We start from the raw sequence: 15,852 nt of genomic DNA on the forward strand, positions 1-15,852 counted from the left end.
ACTTTCTTCACAAGCACCACATCTCCAAGGACCAATGATGACTCCTTCTCCCTCTGCCTGGTATTAGTGTTCTGTTTCATTTTCTCTTTTGTAGCCCCATCCCGAGCCCTCATGCTGTTGTCATCAGTGTATCTCTCAGACTCCCTTGTGTATTGAGGTAGCCGCGTGCGAATGCTTCGGGCGAACATTACCTCTGCAGGGCATTTTCCTGTGGAGCTGTGGGGGTTGTTCTTGTAGTACTGAAGGAGCTGATGTAGCACCTGTTCATATGCTTGTCCCATCAAGTGAGATATTTAGAGAGCTCTGTTCAAGTTGTCCATGAATCACTCAGTTGTCCCATTTACCCGTGGTGTAACAGGGTTACCTTCCATTGGCTGAACCCCATGTACTCTGCAAATGTCTTGAAGTCTTGACCTGTAAATGGAGGCCCATTGTCAGACTTTACCTTTCTGTGAATGTCATAGGCTGTGAATATCTAGTCCAAAACTGGTACCACATGATGTTCAGCTGTGGATGCTACCATCTGTGCTTCCGGGAACCGTGAACATTTGCACATCACAGCTAACACATATTTACCCCCTTTGATGGGTCCAAAGAAGTCAACGGCCACTTCTTCCACACTCCTTCTGGCAATTCTGCCATCTTGAGTGGTTCTGGATGCCTCAGTGTGGCGATAGGTCAGCATGTGTAGCACTCCTTGAGTAGTTCCTCTACCATCATGTCTAGTCTCGGAAACCACACTTTCTTCCATAGCATCCTCTTGGTTGACACAATCCCTCGGTACCCTTCACACCCCAGCTCCACCACTTGCCTCCTCAGGGATGTAGGTACCACCAGCTTTTTTCCCTTGAGAAGAAGTGTCTCATCCGACATGGCCAATTCGTCCTTCACCAGTAGGGGACTACCAATGTCCTGCTTCACCTCATCTTACTTTGCTCACCTCCACCTTCCCGATTGCATCCCCTCAATGAGGATTTGTATGGCCACTTCCTTTCTTGCCTCTTGAGCAAGGTTCAACGGATCCACCCCTTGTGGTGTCGCTTGCTGTAAAATGTATCTGATGTATCTATCAGCCACTGATGGCTCTGGCGAATCAGCTTTCCTTGGGTGGTGTGACAGAAAATTGGCTGGATTTTCCTCTTTCCCTGCCTGCTTTATGATGTCAAATGCACAGTCCTGCAGCTGAAGGCCCCACCGAGCTATGAATGGTGTTATTTTTGCTTGGGGTTTGCCATAGAGAAACAGTTATGCCTGGTGATCGGTGATTATTGTAAGGGGATTCCCATAAAAAAATAAATGAAAATGCTCACTGGCCCAGATGACAGCCAAACTCTCTTTCTCAGCCAACGAGTATTCTTGTTCCGTCTTCAGCAGGCTTCTACTGAAGTGTCTGTGTTGTGAATTGTCTTTCGCATTTTGCACAAATATGGTGCAGAGGCCCACTAAACTTAAGTTCACAGTCAGTTTTGTATCTCTCTAGAGATCAAAATAAATCATATTTTCAGCCTCCTCAATTCAATCACAAAAGGAGGTGAATACAGCCTGGCACGCTGTCGACCAGCGAAATGACATCTGATGCTTTGTCAGTGCCCTCAACGGTTCAATAATGGATGCAAAGTCTTTGATCTATCTTGTGCAATAAATTGACAGCCCCAAAAATGACCGAAGCTCTGATACATTCGTCAGAGGAGAAGCCTCATTGAGTGCTGCCACATTCTCAGAATCTGGTGTTATTCCCTTTTTGGAAAAGATGTGCCCTAAAAAAGTAAGGTGACCTTCCTGAATTCACACTTTTCCCTGTTCAGGGTGAGCTTTGCTTCCTCCAGCGTGATGCATACCCTCGAGAGCGTGTCATCATGTTCCTCCAAGCTTGTGCCCAACATGAGAATGTTATTGATGTAGTTGATGCAACTGGCAATTTTTTTTATCACATTATGCATCTCTGCCTGGACTATTTCTGCCGTTGGAGAAACAGCAAAGCTCAAACGTTTGTACATGTAGAGGCCATGGTTTGTCACAAATGTTGTGATGTTACAGCTCTCTGGGTTTAGGACCAGCTGATGATAGCCCTTGTTGAGATCCAGCTCAGAGAAGACCTTGGTACCATTCAGTAGATGTATTGTGTCGTAGATATGGGGGGCAGATGATGTTCTCTCTTGATGGCTTGATTTGGTCACCTCATCTCCATGCACAGCTGGATATCATCTGAGCCTTTATTTGGCACTGGCATGAGGGGTGACACTCATGGAGTGGGTCCCACTGTTGGTTCTATAATGTCCTGCTCCAACAGTTTGTGAAGCTCTTCCTCTACCTGTCATATGTTGACAGGGATGCCTCAGTAATGGTGTGCCACCGGTGGGAAGTCTTCATCAATGTGGAACTTGACCTGTTATTTTTTAACATCCCGATTCCTTTGAACAGCGTTGGGAACAGTGGGCCTATCTTGTCCACAGTGTCTATGTATTTGTTGACCATCAATCTATATAGTACATATATTAGACCCATGTTGATGGCACTTTTAAAGCTCAGAATGCACTGACTCTCGGTTGCCGTCGATATCATGTGCACTGGAATTTACCTTTTGCGTGTCCTGTATCTGCAACGTGCCTCAAACTGACCTATGCAAGTTAGCGGGGACCTGGATCTGTAGATTTCCACTTCTAACGGATTACCATTTCCCACCATCCAACCAAAGTCTGGGTGTTTGTGGCAGGGTCTTGTACATTTGTTCACTGATGATGTTTACCATGGCACAGGTGTTCACCAAGAGTTCCATCTGCCGCTCATTTAGATGCATGAGCAGTGTGGGACTTTTTTCCATGCCCTGTTTCTTGCTCAGGGCGTACAGATACCCTTTTTGCCATTGCTCGCCCTCTGAGGAGCTGAGTTCTTTTCCTGACAGTGACTGTTCAACCAGGTACCTAACATGGCATCTTGACTTCAATGGCATTGATGTCCAGATGCGGTGGCGTCTACAATCTTTTGATTTTTTTTTCTCATTAGTCATCCTCTTGTCAACCCCCCCCACCCATCCCTCTATTTCCCATGGACCTGGGCCGCGACTTGCAATGCCACTCAGCGTTGGTGTACAATCTTTGAGCCTGGTTATCCCCTTTCACCAGGTTTTTTGACATCCTGTAAACAGACTTAAAGTGATTTTTTTGACCTCCAGATGTCTATCACCGCTGCCCTAGGGCCAGACATGCACCTTTGTGGTGGAATTTGTACACACATCTGTAACAAAATGGATCCCCTTGGATCTTTGGTGATGCCGACACTAACCTTTGCACCATCTCTGGGTGTGTAGTGGAGCTCTTTGGTTTTCCCATGGTTTCCACTGCAAACTTTGCTATAGCCAGCATTAAGATCTCTTCCAGCATCCTGGATTTTGCAGTAGCTTCCTCTTGAAGTGTTGCGATTTGCATCCAGCAATTATCTCAGAGCGTAGGGCCTCAGTGTTTGAGTAGTTGTTAAAGTCACAATGTTTGAGCTTGATCCTCAGTCTCGTTACAAATATGCATAGAAAGTCAGTTGGTCAGGGCGTATCTGGACAAAACAAAATATAGAAGAATTAATCTGATAATTTCTTTGATCACAATTATTGTGTATTTTTTCTGTAATTATGCAACATATATATTATACAAAGCATACCATACCATCAAGGTATAGCAAGTCTAACACCCTCCCCATAGAACATACACATTTTTCTTTTTCACAAATCTTGCAATAAAAACGACATCTAGGGATTTATACAGATGAGCCTTGTGTTGCCATGTCATTGCTATTTGGAAATGGTGCATTTTTAGTCTACCATCAGTCACATGTGTTGCTGGTCTAGTATGAGTGATTGGGAAAAAAATATTTTATGTACCCATGGCAAGATTCCTATCTAAAAAAACGTCCTCTGGGGCCGTACACATCCCATGTTACAAAATACATGGAGACACATTGGTGCAGTGCATGCATTCAGCCCCATTGGGTGGTAGCTTTCAAAATGTAATAGACTGATTCTCGTTCAGTTTTCGGTTTTCAATGGATCCCCTACTCTGCAGATATGTAGATCTAAAAAATCTATTGAGGAATAGATTCATTTGATAGATTTTAGATGTTAAAAATCTATTGAGTGATAGTTTTATTTGATAGATTTTTTAGATCTACATATCTATAGATTAGGGGATCAATTGAAAAACGAACTTTTTCGTAAACCAACCGATCGAAATAGTCTATTACATATTGAAAGCTACCACCCAATGGGGCTGAAACCCAACTTAGCTTTATGGACAATTTCTGCAGAGTTGAAGAAATTGCGCTGAACAATAAACTTTTGCGAAACATTCCTCAAATATAGAGTATTGGATAGAGGATATCCTAAAAAGGCCATAAAACGGAAATACAAAAGAGCATCAAACACACCGAGAGAAGTGTGCCTCACCCCTAAATCAAAAGAAACTTTAGAACGACTGCTGTTTGTTACAACCTACAGTCCCATCAGTACCATTCTGAAGAAATCAATTAACAAACATTGGCACCTCATAAAAAATGAAGGGACCCTGAAAAATAAACAATTTTTTCGTTTCAGGAAAAATAGGAATTTGAAAGGACATTTGGTACACACCTACAGGGAAACCAAAATACAAGTCTCCCTGGAAATATCATGTAATCTACCACAAGTAAATGGACACCATAAATGTGGCAAATGCATTCCATGCAGCTTCACAGACAAACATTTGTTTTTTCAACATGGAAACATCCACTGGAATTTAAATAAACACACTAACTGCAATAGCAAAATAGTGGTGTACATAATCTAGTGCCCATGTGGCCTTCTATATGTGGGCAAAACCATAAGACCAGTGAAACAAAGAACATCAGATCATCGGTCTTGCATCTGCAATCAAGTAGAGGACAAACCTTTGGTGGACCATTACAAACATATGAAACATACAGACAAAGATCTGTTTTGATTTGTGCTACAAGGAATCAGTCTCAACCAAAGGGGCGGGGACCTAGAAAAAAGATTGATGTGTCTGGAACAGAAATGGATCTATAAACTAGATACAGTCCGCCACGGTCTTAACATATCCATTGAATGGAGTGGCATATTGAGCAGATGAGTTTTGACTTCACCATTTGGGTGCATGTATGATAACATACAATTCCTCCATATAAGATCAGTGTTCCCCAATAAACAGAGGAGATAATTAAAACACAGACACATGTGATTGAATCTAGACTTATGCATGTACCCTGTTCAAATAGCAATTATATGACGGAGATGGGTCATGACATGGTTTTGGTGTGTACAATATAGACTAGGTATGTTAACACTGCTATATGTGCGTATTGTACACCTGCTATACTTCCAGAATATAATCCAACCTTCATGCACTGCACCAAAGTGCGTCCATGTATTTTGAAACATGGTATATGTGCGTCCCCAGAAGACGTTTTTTAAATAGGAATCGTGCCAAGGGTACATAAAATCTGTTTCTCCAATCACTCATACTAGACTAGCATCACATGTGACTGATGCTAGACTAAACATGCACCATTTCCAAATAGCAATGACATGCCACACATATAGTATACTTGCATAACAGGATCCAACATGTATGCACTGTACTAAAATGTGTCTATGCACTTAACATTATGTGTATGTCCGCAGATGATGGGTTTTAGATAGGAATCGTGGTTAGGTTACATAAACACTTCGACAAAATATGGAGTGGATATGGCTATGGTGGGATTTTAGACGCCCTGTATGCCCAACATGATACAGTGAGAGTGGATCCTGATGTATACATTGGATACTGCTCAGATATGCACTATATGGCCCAACAGAGCTGTGATTACTCTGTGGTTACAGCGCGTGTATACACAGAGAGGTTCAGATGATCGATTCAGAACAGCTCCAAGTGGCGGCAACTTTCTACAAAAAAATGTGTGAGTAAAAAGTATTACGACTGCAACATTTTGGAGGTCAGCGATATATATTTTAAAAATATATATAATTTTTCCCCAAAAATATTTTTCTAGTGCTGAAAAATAAAATTCTCATATACAAATAATTATTGAGTCTAGCAAGCTGTGAACCATGGGATATACATCCACGAGACATCTATTGTTTAAATGTATGGCCACATTACATAGAAGAGAATCATCTTAACATGGTCGCCACATTAGACCCCCTTTTTCGAAAGCTATCCTGACACACAGTGTTACCTAGGTAACATATTCTGTGTCAACAAACGTGGAACAGCAAAGCGCTGTCCGACATGCCCAGCGAAGTGTGACTGCAGGACCCATAAAGACTAGCATACGAAGCGGTAAACATTCAGCTGCTACTTCCTAGACACGCTATTTTACCAGCAACTATGCAAGACATTAGTGATAGACTATTTCTTAACTCTTGTATAGGCGAACCCATGCACACAGGAACAAAAAAGGAAAAAGGGAAGGTGCACAACGGAAAGTTACTCCGGCCCCATCCCTTCCTCGATGCCGCCCCTTTACTAAGAATTACTCAAGGGTGGAGATAGGTAATATATGGGCTCACATTGTGTATCCTGTGTCCCACACACTGAAGCAATACAGTGATATGGCTTCACATATTTTCTCTGTAAAATAGGACTGACGCCCAATATACTGGAGAAAACTGTAACGGGAAAATCTCTTACCAGTGATTCCATGAGGTACGACTACCTTGTTATATCAAATAAATCCAAAAGTAGTTATTGTGTAGCAAAATGTAATTATGGTACAGTAGGAAAGCGCAGGAAAGTTCATGCTGTGTTTTTGCCTCGCAGGTCAACCTTTTCTGCTTTTCCCTCATATATGGTGCAGATTCTGGAGGCATCACAGACTATATTTCGCCCAGCACACACATGTAGATGAGGAGCCAAAAGCCTCTACCAGAAGTCCTGCCTATATGTTGGGAACTGGAAATAGTGACAAGCAAGACACCTGTAATGATGCCAATAACACGAGCAGCCTTTGAAGCAAAGTATCCTTTGAGAAAACCTTTCTTTATGTATCCACAAAGAGCTGACAGTCTCTTGGGGAAGATCCCTGAAGAGGGAGAGAAAATGGATGAAAGAGCAGACTGGTGACATTAGAGGACGTAAAGTGACACACTGGGAAAAGATAACAGAAGAGAAAGTAAAGAGAACATATAGAATCCGGTGATGAAGTAAGAATCGAGTAAACGTTCACATGCAAAATGAAGATTACACGTGTTGAGAGCACGGAAGAAAATGCAATCCATTTTATAATTGTACAGATGATGGGAACACAAGTAGAAAATTAATCATAAAGGCTGGCTATGTGTAGTGTATAGATTGTGGAGATGCACCAAGGTATATACATATGCATAGGAAATCTGGGTGTTCCACTCCGTGTTTTAGCAAACTGAGATACCGTAAACAGGAAAGCTGAAAGTGTGGCGCAGTTAATAAAAGTAGCTGACTAGCAAGAAACAATCCAAAAGGGCTTGGTTGGCTCGGTGCCAAAAGGCCAGTGCAGCTGACAACTGGTTGTCGAGCTTCAATAGATACAATGAATTCAAGAGACGGGCTGAACTCCTGCCAAGGTACATCAAAAAGACAATGCGTGTCAAGTTCTATTCGATATAAAACTATTAAATACAGAGGAGAAGCTCGAAACGTGGTCTGCAGTCAAGTGATCTAGATGGAAATAGACTTGGGCAGACGACGCTGACACGAGAAGATGAGGGCATGCTCACACTTCCTTTTTATTCCCAGGAGTTGTGAGGCTTGCAAGACCTTGTTCAAAGGCTGATTGAATGACAAGAAAGTAATTGTGATGATAGATGTTGGGTTAATTGGGCGGAGAGGCATTGTCAAGCCCAACCCACCAACACCTGGGGTACGAGCTTACGTGCTGCTAGCAAGTGGACTATTCTAGAAGGGTACAAGTGTGCCAACCAATTATAGAGGGCCACGTATTAAAGAGCCCTATAGTTTGTGTACCAATAAATCGTCATATATTTTATGATGATGAAGATGACTTGCACTAGAGGAGGGCTTAGTTGCCCTCCTGACAATAGGGGTCCTATCACAACCCTACACCACAAAGAAAGTATATGTAGATGTTTTACATAGACCAACCACAATCCTGTTTAAGTTTTATAGTTTGTCACGTAGTGTGAAGTCAGTGATAATGAAGTTTTGCTATAAAAGTGTGTTGTTTTCGACCGCAACATTTTGGAGGTCAGTGATATACTTTTTAAAAAAGATATACTTTTCCCCCAATGTTCTTTTCTAGTGCTGAAAAATAAGATTCTCATATACAAATAATTATTGAGTCTAAACAAGCTGTGAACCATGGGATATACATCCATGAGATATGCATTGTTTGAATGTATGGCCACATTACATTAGAGAGAATCATTTTAACATGGCTGCCGTGTTAGACCCCCTTTTTCGAAAGCTATCCCGACATGCAGTGTTACCTAGGTAACATATTCCGTGTCAACAAAAGGCGGAACAACGACGCGCTGTCCGACATGCCCGGCGATGCATGACTGCGGGACCTAGAAAGACTAGCCAATGAAGCGATAAGCATTCAGCTGCTATTTCCTAGACACACTATTTTACTAGCAACTATGCAAGACCTTAGTGATAGACTCTATTTCTTCACTCCTGTATAGGCGAACCCACACACTCCTGTATAGGCGAACCCACACACACGTTGAAAAGGGGAAGGTGCATGACGGAAAGTTACTCCAACACCATCCCTCGCTCGATGCCGCCACTTTACTAAGAATTACTCAACGGTGGAGATAGGTAATATATGGGCTCACATTGTGTATCCCGTGTCCACACACTGAAGCAATATAGTGATATGGCTTTGCATCTTTTCTCTGTAAAATAGGACTGACGCCCAATATACTGGAGAAAACTGTAATGGGAAAATCTCTTACCAGTGATTCCATGAGGTAAGACTACCATGTTATATCACATAAATCCAAAAGTAGTTATTGTGTAGCAAAATTTAATTATGGTACAGTAGAAAAGCGCAGGAAAGTTCATCCTGTGTTTTACCTCGCATGTCAACCTTTTCCGCTTTTCCCTCATATATGGTGCAGATTCTGGAGGCATCACAGACTATGTTTTGCCCAGCGCACATATGTAGAGGAGGAGCCAGAAGCCTCTACCGGAAGTCCTGCCTATATGTTGGGAACTGGAAATAGTGACAAGCAAGACACCTGTAATGATGCCAATAACACGAGCAGCCTTTGAAGCAAAGTATCGTTTGGGAAAACCTTTCTTTATGTATCCACAAAGAGCTGACAGTCTCTTGGGGAAGATCCCTGAAGAGGGAGAGAAAATGGATGAAAGAGCATACTGGTGACATCAGAGGACGTAAAGTGACACACTGAGAAAAGATAACAGAAGAGAAAGTAAAGGGAATATATAGAATCCGGCGTTGAAGTAAGAATCGAGTAAACGTTCACGTGCAAAATGAAGAATACACGTGTTGAGAGCACGGAAGAAAATGCAATTCGTTTTATAATTGTACATATGATGGGAACACAAGTAGAAAAGTAATCATAAAGGCTGGCTATGCGCAGTGCATAGATTGCGGAGATGCACCAAGGTATATACATATGCATAGGAAATCTGGGTGTTCCACTCCGTGTTTTAGCAAACTGAGATACCGTAAACAGGAAAGCTGAAAGTGTGGCGCAGTTAATAAAAGTAGCTGACAAGCAAGAAACAATCCAAAAGGGCTTGGTTGGCTCGGTGCCAAAAGGCCAGTTCAGCTGACAACTGGTTGTCGAGCTTCAATAGATACAATGAATTCAAGAGACGGGCTGAACTCCTGCCAAGGTACATCAAAAAGACAATGCGTGTCAAGTTCTATTCGATATAAAACTATTAAATACAGAGGAGAAGCTCGAAACGTGGTCTGCAGTCAAGTGATCTAGATGGAAATAGACTTGGGCAGACGACGCTGAGGCGAGAAGATGAGGGCATGCTCACACTTCCTTTTTATTCCCAGGAGTTGTGAGGCTTGCAAGACCTTGTTCAAAGGCTGATTGAATGACAAGAAAGTAATTGTGATGATAGATGTTGGGTTAATTGGGCGGAGAGGCATTGTCAAGCCCAACCCACCAACACCTGGGGTACGAGCTTGCATGCTGCTGGCAAGTGGACTATTCTAGAAGGGTACAAGTGTGCCAACCAATTATAGAGGGCCACGTATTAAAGAGCCTTATAGTTTGTGTACCAATAAATCGTCATATATTTTATGATGATGAAGATGACTTGCACTAGAGGAGGGCTTAGTTGCCCTCCTGACAATAGGGGTCCTATCACAACCCTACACCACAAAGAAAGTATATGTAGATGTTTTACATAGACCAACCACAATCCTGTTTAAGTTTTATAGTTTGTCACGTAGTGTGAAGTCAGTGATAATGAAGTTTTGCTATAAAAGTGTGTTGTTTTCGACCGCAACATTTTGGAGGTCAGTGATATACTTTTTAAAAAAGATATACTTTTCCCCCAATGTTCTTTTCTAGTGCTGAAAAATAAGATTCTCATATACAAATAATTATTGAGTCTAAGCAAGCTGTGAACCATGGGATATACATCCATGAGATATGCATTGTTTGAATGTATGGCCACATTACATTAGAGAGAATCATTTCAACATGGCTGCCGTGTTAGACCCCCTTTTTCGAAAGCTATCCCGACATGCAGTGTTACCTAGGTAACATATTCCGTGTCAACAAAAGGCGGAACAACGACGCGCTGTCCGACATGCCCGGCGATGCATGACTGCGGGACCTAGAAAGACTAGCCAATGAAGCGATAAGCATTCAGCTGCTATTTCCTAGACACACTATTTTACTAGCAACTATGCAAGACCTTAGTGATAGACTCTATTTCTTCACTCCTGTATAGGCGAACCCACACACTCCTGTATAGGCAAACCCACACACACGTTGAAAAGGGGAAGGTGCATGACGGAAAGTTACTCCAACACCATCCCTCGCTCGATGCCGCCACTTTACTAAGAATTACTCAACGGTGGAGATAGGTAATATATGGGCTCACATTGTGTATCCCGTGTCCACACACTGAAGCAATATAGTGATATGGCTTTGCATCTTTTCTCTGTAAAATAGGACTGACGCCCAATATACTGGAGAAAACTGTAATGGGAAAATCTCTTACCAGTGATTCCATGAGGTAAGACTACCATGTTATATCACATAAATCCAAAAGTAGTTATTGTGTAGCAAAATTTAATTATGGTACAGTAGAAAAGCGCAGGAAAGTTCATCCTGTGTTTTACCTCGCATGTCAACCTTTTCCGCTTTTCCCTCATATATGGTGCAGATTCTGGAGGCATCACAGACTATGTTTTGCCCAGCGCACATATGTAGAGGAGGAGCCAGAAGCCTCTACCGGAAGTCCTGCCTATATGTTGGGAACTGGAAATAGTGACAAGCAAGACACCTGTAATGATGCCAATAACACGAGCAGCCTTTGAAGCAAAGTATCGTTTGGGAAAACCTTTCTTTATGTATCCACAAAGAGCTGACAGTCTCTTGGGGAAGATCCCTGAAGAGGGAGAGAAAATGGATGAAAGAGCAGACTGGTGACATCAGAGGACGTAAAGTGACACACTGAGAAAAGATAACAGAAGAGAAAGTAAAGGGAATATATAGAATCCGGCGATGAAGTAAGAATCGAGTAAACGTTCACGTGCAAAATGAAGAATACACGTGTTGAGAGCACGGAAGAAAATGCAATTCGTTTTATAATTGTACATATGATGGGAACGCAAGTAGAAAAGTAATCATAAAGGCTGGCTATGCGCAGTGCATAGATTGCGGAGATGCACCAAGGTATATACATATGCATAGGAAATCTGGGTGTTCCACTCCGTGTTTTAGCAAACTGAGATACCGTAAACAGGAAAGCTGAAAGTGTGGCGCAGTTAATAAAAGTAGCTGACAAGCAAGAAACAATCCAAAAGGGCTTGGTTGGCTCGGTGCCAAAAGGCCAGTGCAGCTGACAACTGGTTGTCGAGCTTCAATAGATACAATGAATTCAAGAGACGGGCTGAACTCCTGCCAAGGTACATCAAAAAGACAATGCGTGTCAAGTTCTATTCGATATAAAACTATTAAATACAGAGGAGAAGCTCGAAACGTGGTCTGCAGTCAAGTGATCTAGATGGAAATAGACTTGGGCAGACGACGCTGAGGCGAGAAGATGAGGGCATGCTCACACTTCCTGTTTATTCCCAGGAGTTGTGAGGCTTGCAAGACCTTGTTCAAAGGCTGATTGAATGACAAGAAAGTAATTGTGATGATAGATGTTGGGTTAATTGGGCGGAGAGGCATTGTCAAGCCCAACCCACCAACACCTGGGGTACGAGCTTGCGTGCTGCTGGCAAGTGGACTATTCTAGAAGGGTACAAGTGTGCCAACCAATTATAGAGGGCCACGTATTAAAGAGCCCTATAGTTTGTGTACCAATAAATCGTCATATATTTTATGATGATGAAGATGACTTGCACTAGAGGAGGGCTTAGTTGCCCTCCTGACAATAGGGGTCCTATCACAACCCTACACCACAAAGAAAGTATATGTAGATGTTTTACATAGACCAACCACAATCCTGTTTAAGTTTTATAGTTTGTCACGTAGTGTGAAGTCAGTGATAATGAAGTTTTGCTATAAAAGTGTGTTGTTTTCGACCGCAACATTTTGGAGGTCAGTGATATACTTTTTAAAAAAGATATACTTTTCCCCCAATGTTCTTTTCTAGTGCTGAAAAATAAGATTCTCATATACAAATAATTATTGAGTCTAAACAAGCTGTGAACCATGGGATATACATCCATGAGATATGCATTGTTTGAATGTATGGCCACATTACATTAGAGAGAATCATTTTAACATGGCTGCCATGTTAGACCCCCTTTTTCGAAAGCTATCCCGACATGCAGGGTTACCTAGGTAACATATTCCGTGTCAACAAACGGCGGAACAACGACGCACTGTCCGACATGCCCGGCGATGCATGACTGCGGGACCTAGAAAGACTAGCCAATGAAGCGATAAGCATTCAGCTGCTATTTCCTAGACACACCATTTTACTAGCAACTATGCAAGACCTTAGTGATAGACTCTATTTCTTCACTCCTGTATAGCCGAACCCACACACTCCTGTATAGGCGAACCCACACACACGTTGAAAAGGGGAAGGTGCATGACGGAAAGTTACTCCAACACCATCCCTCCCTCGATGCCGCCACTTTACTAAGAATTACTCAACGGAGGAGATAGGTAATATATGGGCTCACATTGTGTATCCCGTGTCCACACACTGAAGCAATATAGTGATATGGCTTTGCATCTTTTCTCTGTAAAATAGGACTGATGCCCAATATACTGGAGAAAACTGTAATGGGAAAATCTCTTACCAGTGATTCCATGAGGTAAGACTACCATGTTATATCACATAAATCCAAAAGTAGTTATTGTGTAGCAAAATTTAATTATAGTACAATAGAAAAGCGCAGGAAAGTTCATCCTGTGTTTTACCTCGCATGTCAACCTTTTCCGCTTTTCCCTCATATATGGTGTAGATTCTGGAGGCATCACAGACTATGTTTTGCCCAGCGCACATATGTAGAGGAGGTGCCAGAAGCCTCTACCGGAAGTCCTGCCTATATGTTGGGAACTGGAAATAGTGACAAGCAAGACACCTGTAATGATGCCAATAACACGAGCAGCCTTTGAAGCAAAGTATCCTTTGGGAAAACCTTTCTTTATGTATCCACAAAGAGCTGACAGTCTCTTGGGGAAGATCCCTGAAGAGGGAGAGAAAATGGATGAAAGAGCAGACTGGTGACATCAGAGGACGTAAAGTGACACACTGAGAAAAGATAACAGAAGAGAAAGTAAAGGGAATATATAGAATCCGGCGATGAAGTAAGAATCGAGTAAACGTTCACATGCAAAATGAAGAATACACGTGTTGAGAGCACGGAAGAAAATGCAATTCGTTTTATAATTGTACAGATGATGGGAACGCAAGTAGAAAAGTAATCATAAAGGCTGGCTATGCGCAGTGTATAGATTGCGGAGATGCACCAAGGTATATACATATGCATAGGAAATCTGGGTGTTCCACACCGTGTTTTAGCAAACTGAGACGCCATAAACATGAAAGCTGAAAGTGTGGCGCAGTTAATAAAAGTAGCTGATGAGCAAGAAACAATCCAAAAGGGCTTGGTTGGCTCAGTGTCAAAAGGTCAGTGCAGCTGAGAACTGGTTGTCGAGCTTCAATAGATACAATGAATTCAAGAGACGGGCTGAACCCCTGCCAAGGTACATCAAAAAGACAATGCGTGTCAAGTTGTGTTCATTTTTAAACTAGTAAATACAGAGAAAAAGCTCGAAACGTGGTCTGCAGTCACGGGTTCTAGGTGGAAATAGACTTGGGCAGACGACGCTGAGGCGAGAAGATGAGGGCATGCTCACACACCCTTTTTATTCCCAGGAGTTGTGAGGCTTGCAAGGCCATGTTCAAATGCTGATTGAATGACAACAAAGTAATTGTGATGATAGATATTGGGTTAATTGGGCGGAGAGGCATTGTCAAGCCCAACCCACCAACACTTGGGGTACCAGCTTGCGTGCTGCTAGGAAGTGGACTATTGTAGAAGGGTACAAGTGTGCCAACCAATTATAGAGGGCCACGTATTAAAGAGCCCTATATTATGTGTACCAATAAATCGTTGTATATTTTATGATGATGAAGATGACTTGCACTAGAGGAGGGCTTGGTTGTCCACCTGACAATAGAGGTCCTATCACAACCCTACACCGTAAAGAAGGTATATGTAGATGTTTTACATAGACCAACCACAATCCTGTTTAAGTTTTACAGTTTGTCACGTAGTGTGAAGTCAGTGATGATGAAGTTTTACTATAAAAGTGTGTTTTTTTATGAAAATCGGAGAGACCTTGCCATGAGACATCCATTCATGTCCGTTGTACTCCCTGTTTTATTGTTAATAAAAGAGCGTACCTTTTTCCAACTAGTAGACCTTTTTATTGATGTTTGAGTAACTTCTGCATCCCCACCATAAGAGAGCCACCTCATCTTAGAGGGCTCACACCAGTTCACAGACATGGTGCGGATTCTGAAGCCATCCTAGACTCTCTGTGTTCTGGACAGAAAGCATTAATTTTATTCATTTTCTAATTATTATAGATACATAGCACAGGCAGTGATGCAACACTTTCACTACTCCTGCCCTGATGAAGGCCATTACAACTGAAGCTGATAGAGTGCAATAGGCCAAAACACCTTTGTGTTGACTTGTGTTTTGTTTTATTGTGCCAAAAGTGGCCAAAAAGACATATTTGTTTTGTATATTATGTTATTGTATATACCTTGGCAACACAAGGCTCGTCTTTATAAATCCCTAGATGTCATTTTTGTTGTAAGATTTGTGAAAAAGAAAAATGTGTATGTTCTATGGGGATGGTCATAGACTTGCTATACCTTGATGGTATGGAATGCTTTGTATCATTTTTACATATTGCATAATTACACATAAAATACACAATAATTGTGATAAAATAAATTAGAGTAGCTGCAGAGTAGCAGTCTCTGCGTTACTCTCTACATGTGCTCCAGACTTTTGCTGCTTGGAAAGTCTTTCCATTGTTTCTACTGTGTGGGCTGGACTTTACTTCAAAACCCCTTCAAACCCACGGAGAGGCCGCGGAGTAGCTGCAGAGTAGCAGTCTCTGCGTTACTCTCTACGTGTGCTCCAGACTTTTGCTGCTTGGAA

This window comes from Ambystoma mexicanum, chromosome 11, assembly GCF_040938575.1.
Source record: "Ambystoma mexicanum isolate Mex_15411 chromosome 11, UKY_AmexF1_1, whole genome shotgun sequence".
Classification (NCBI taxonomy): domain Eukaryota; kingdom Metazoa; phylum Chordata; class Amphibia; order Caudata; family Ambystomatidae; genus Ambystoma; species Ambystoma mexicanum.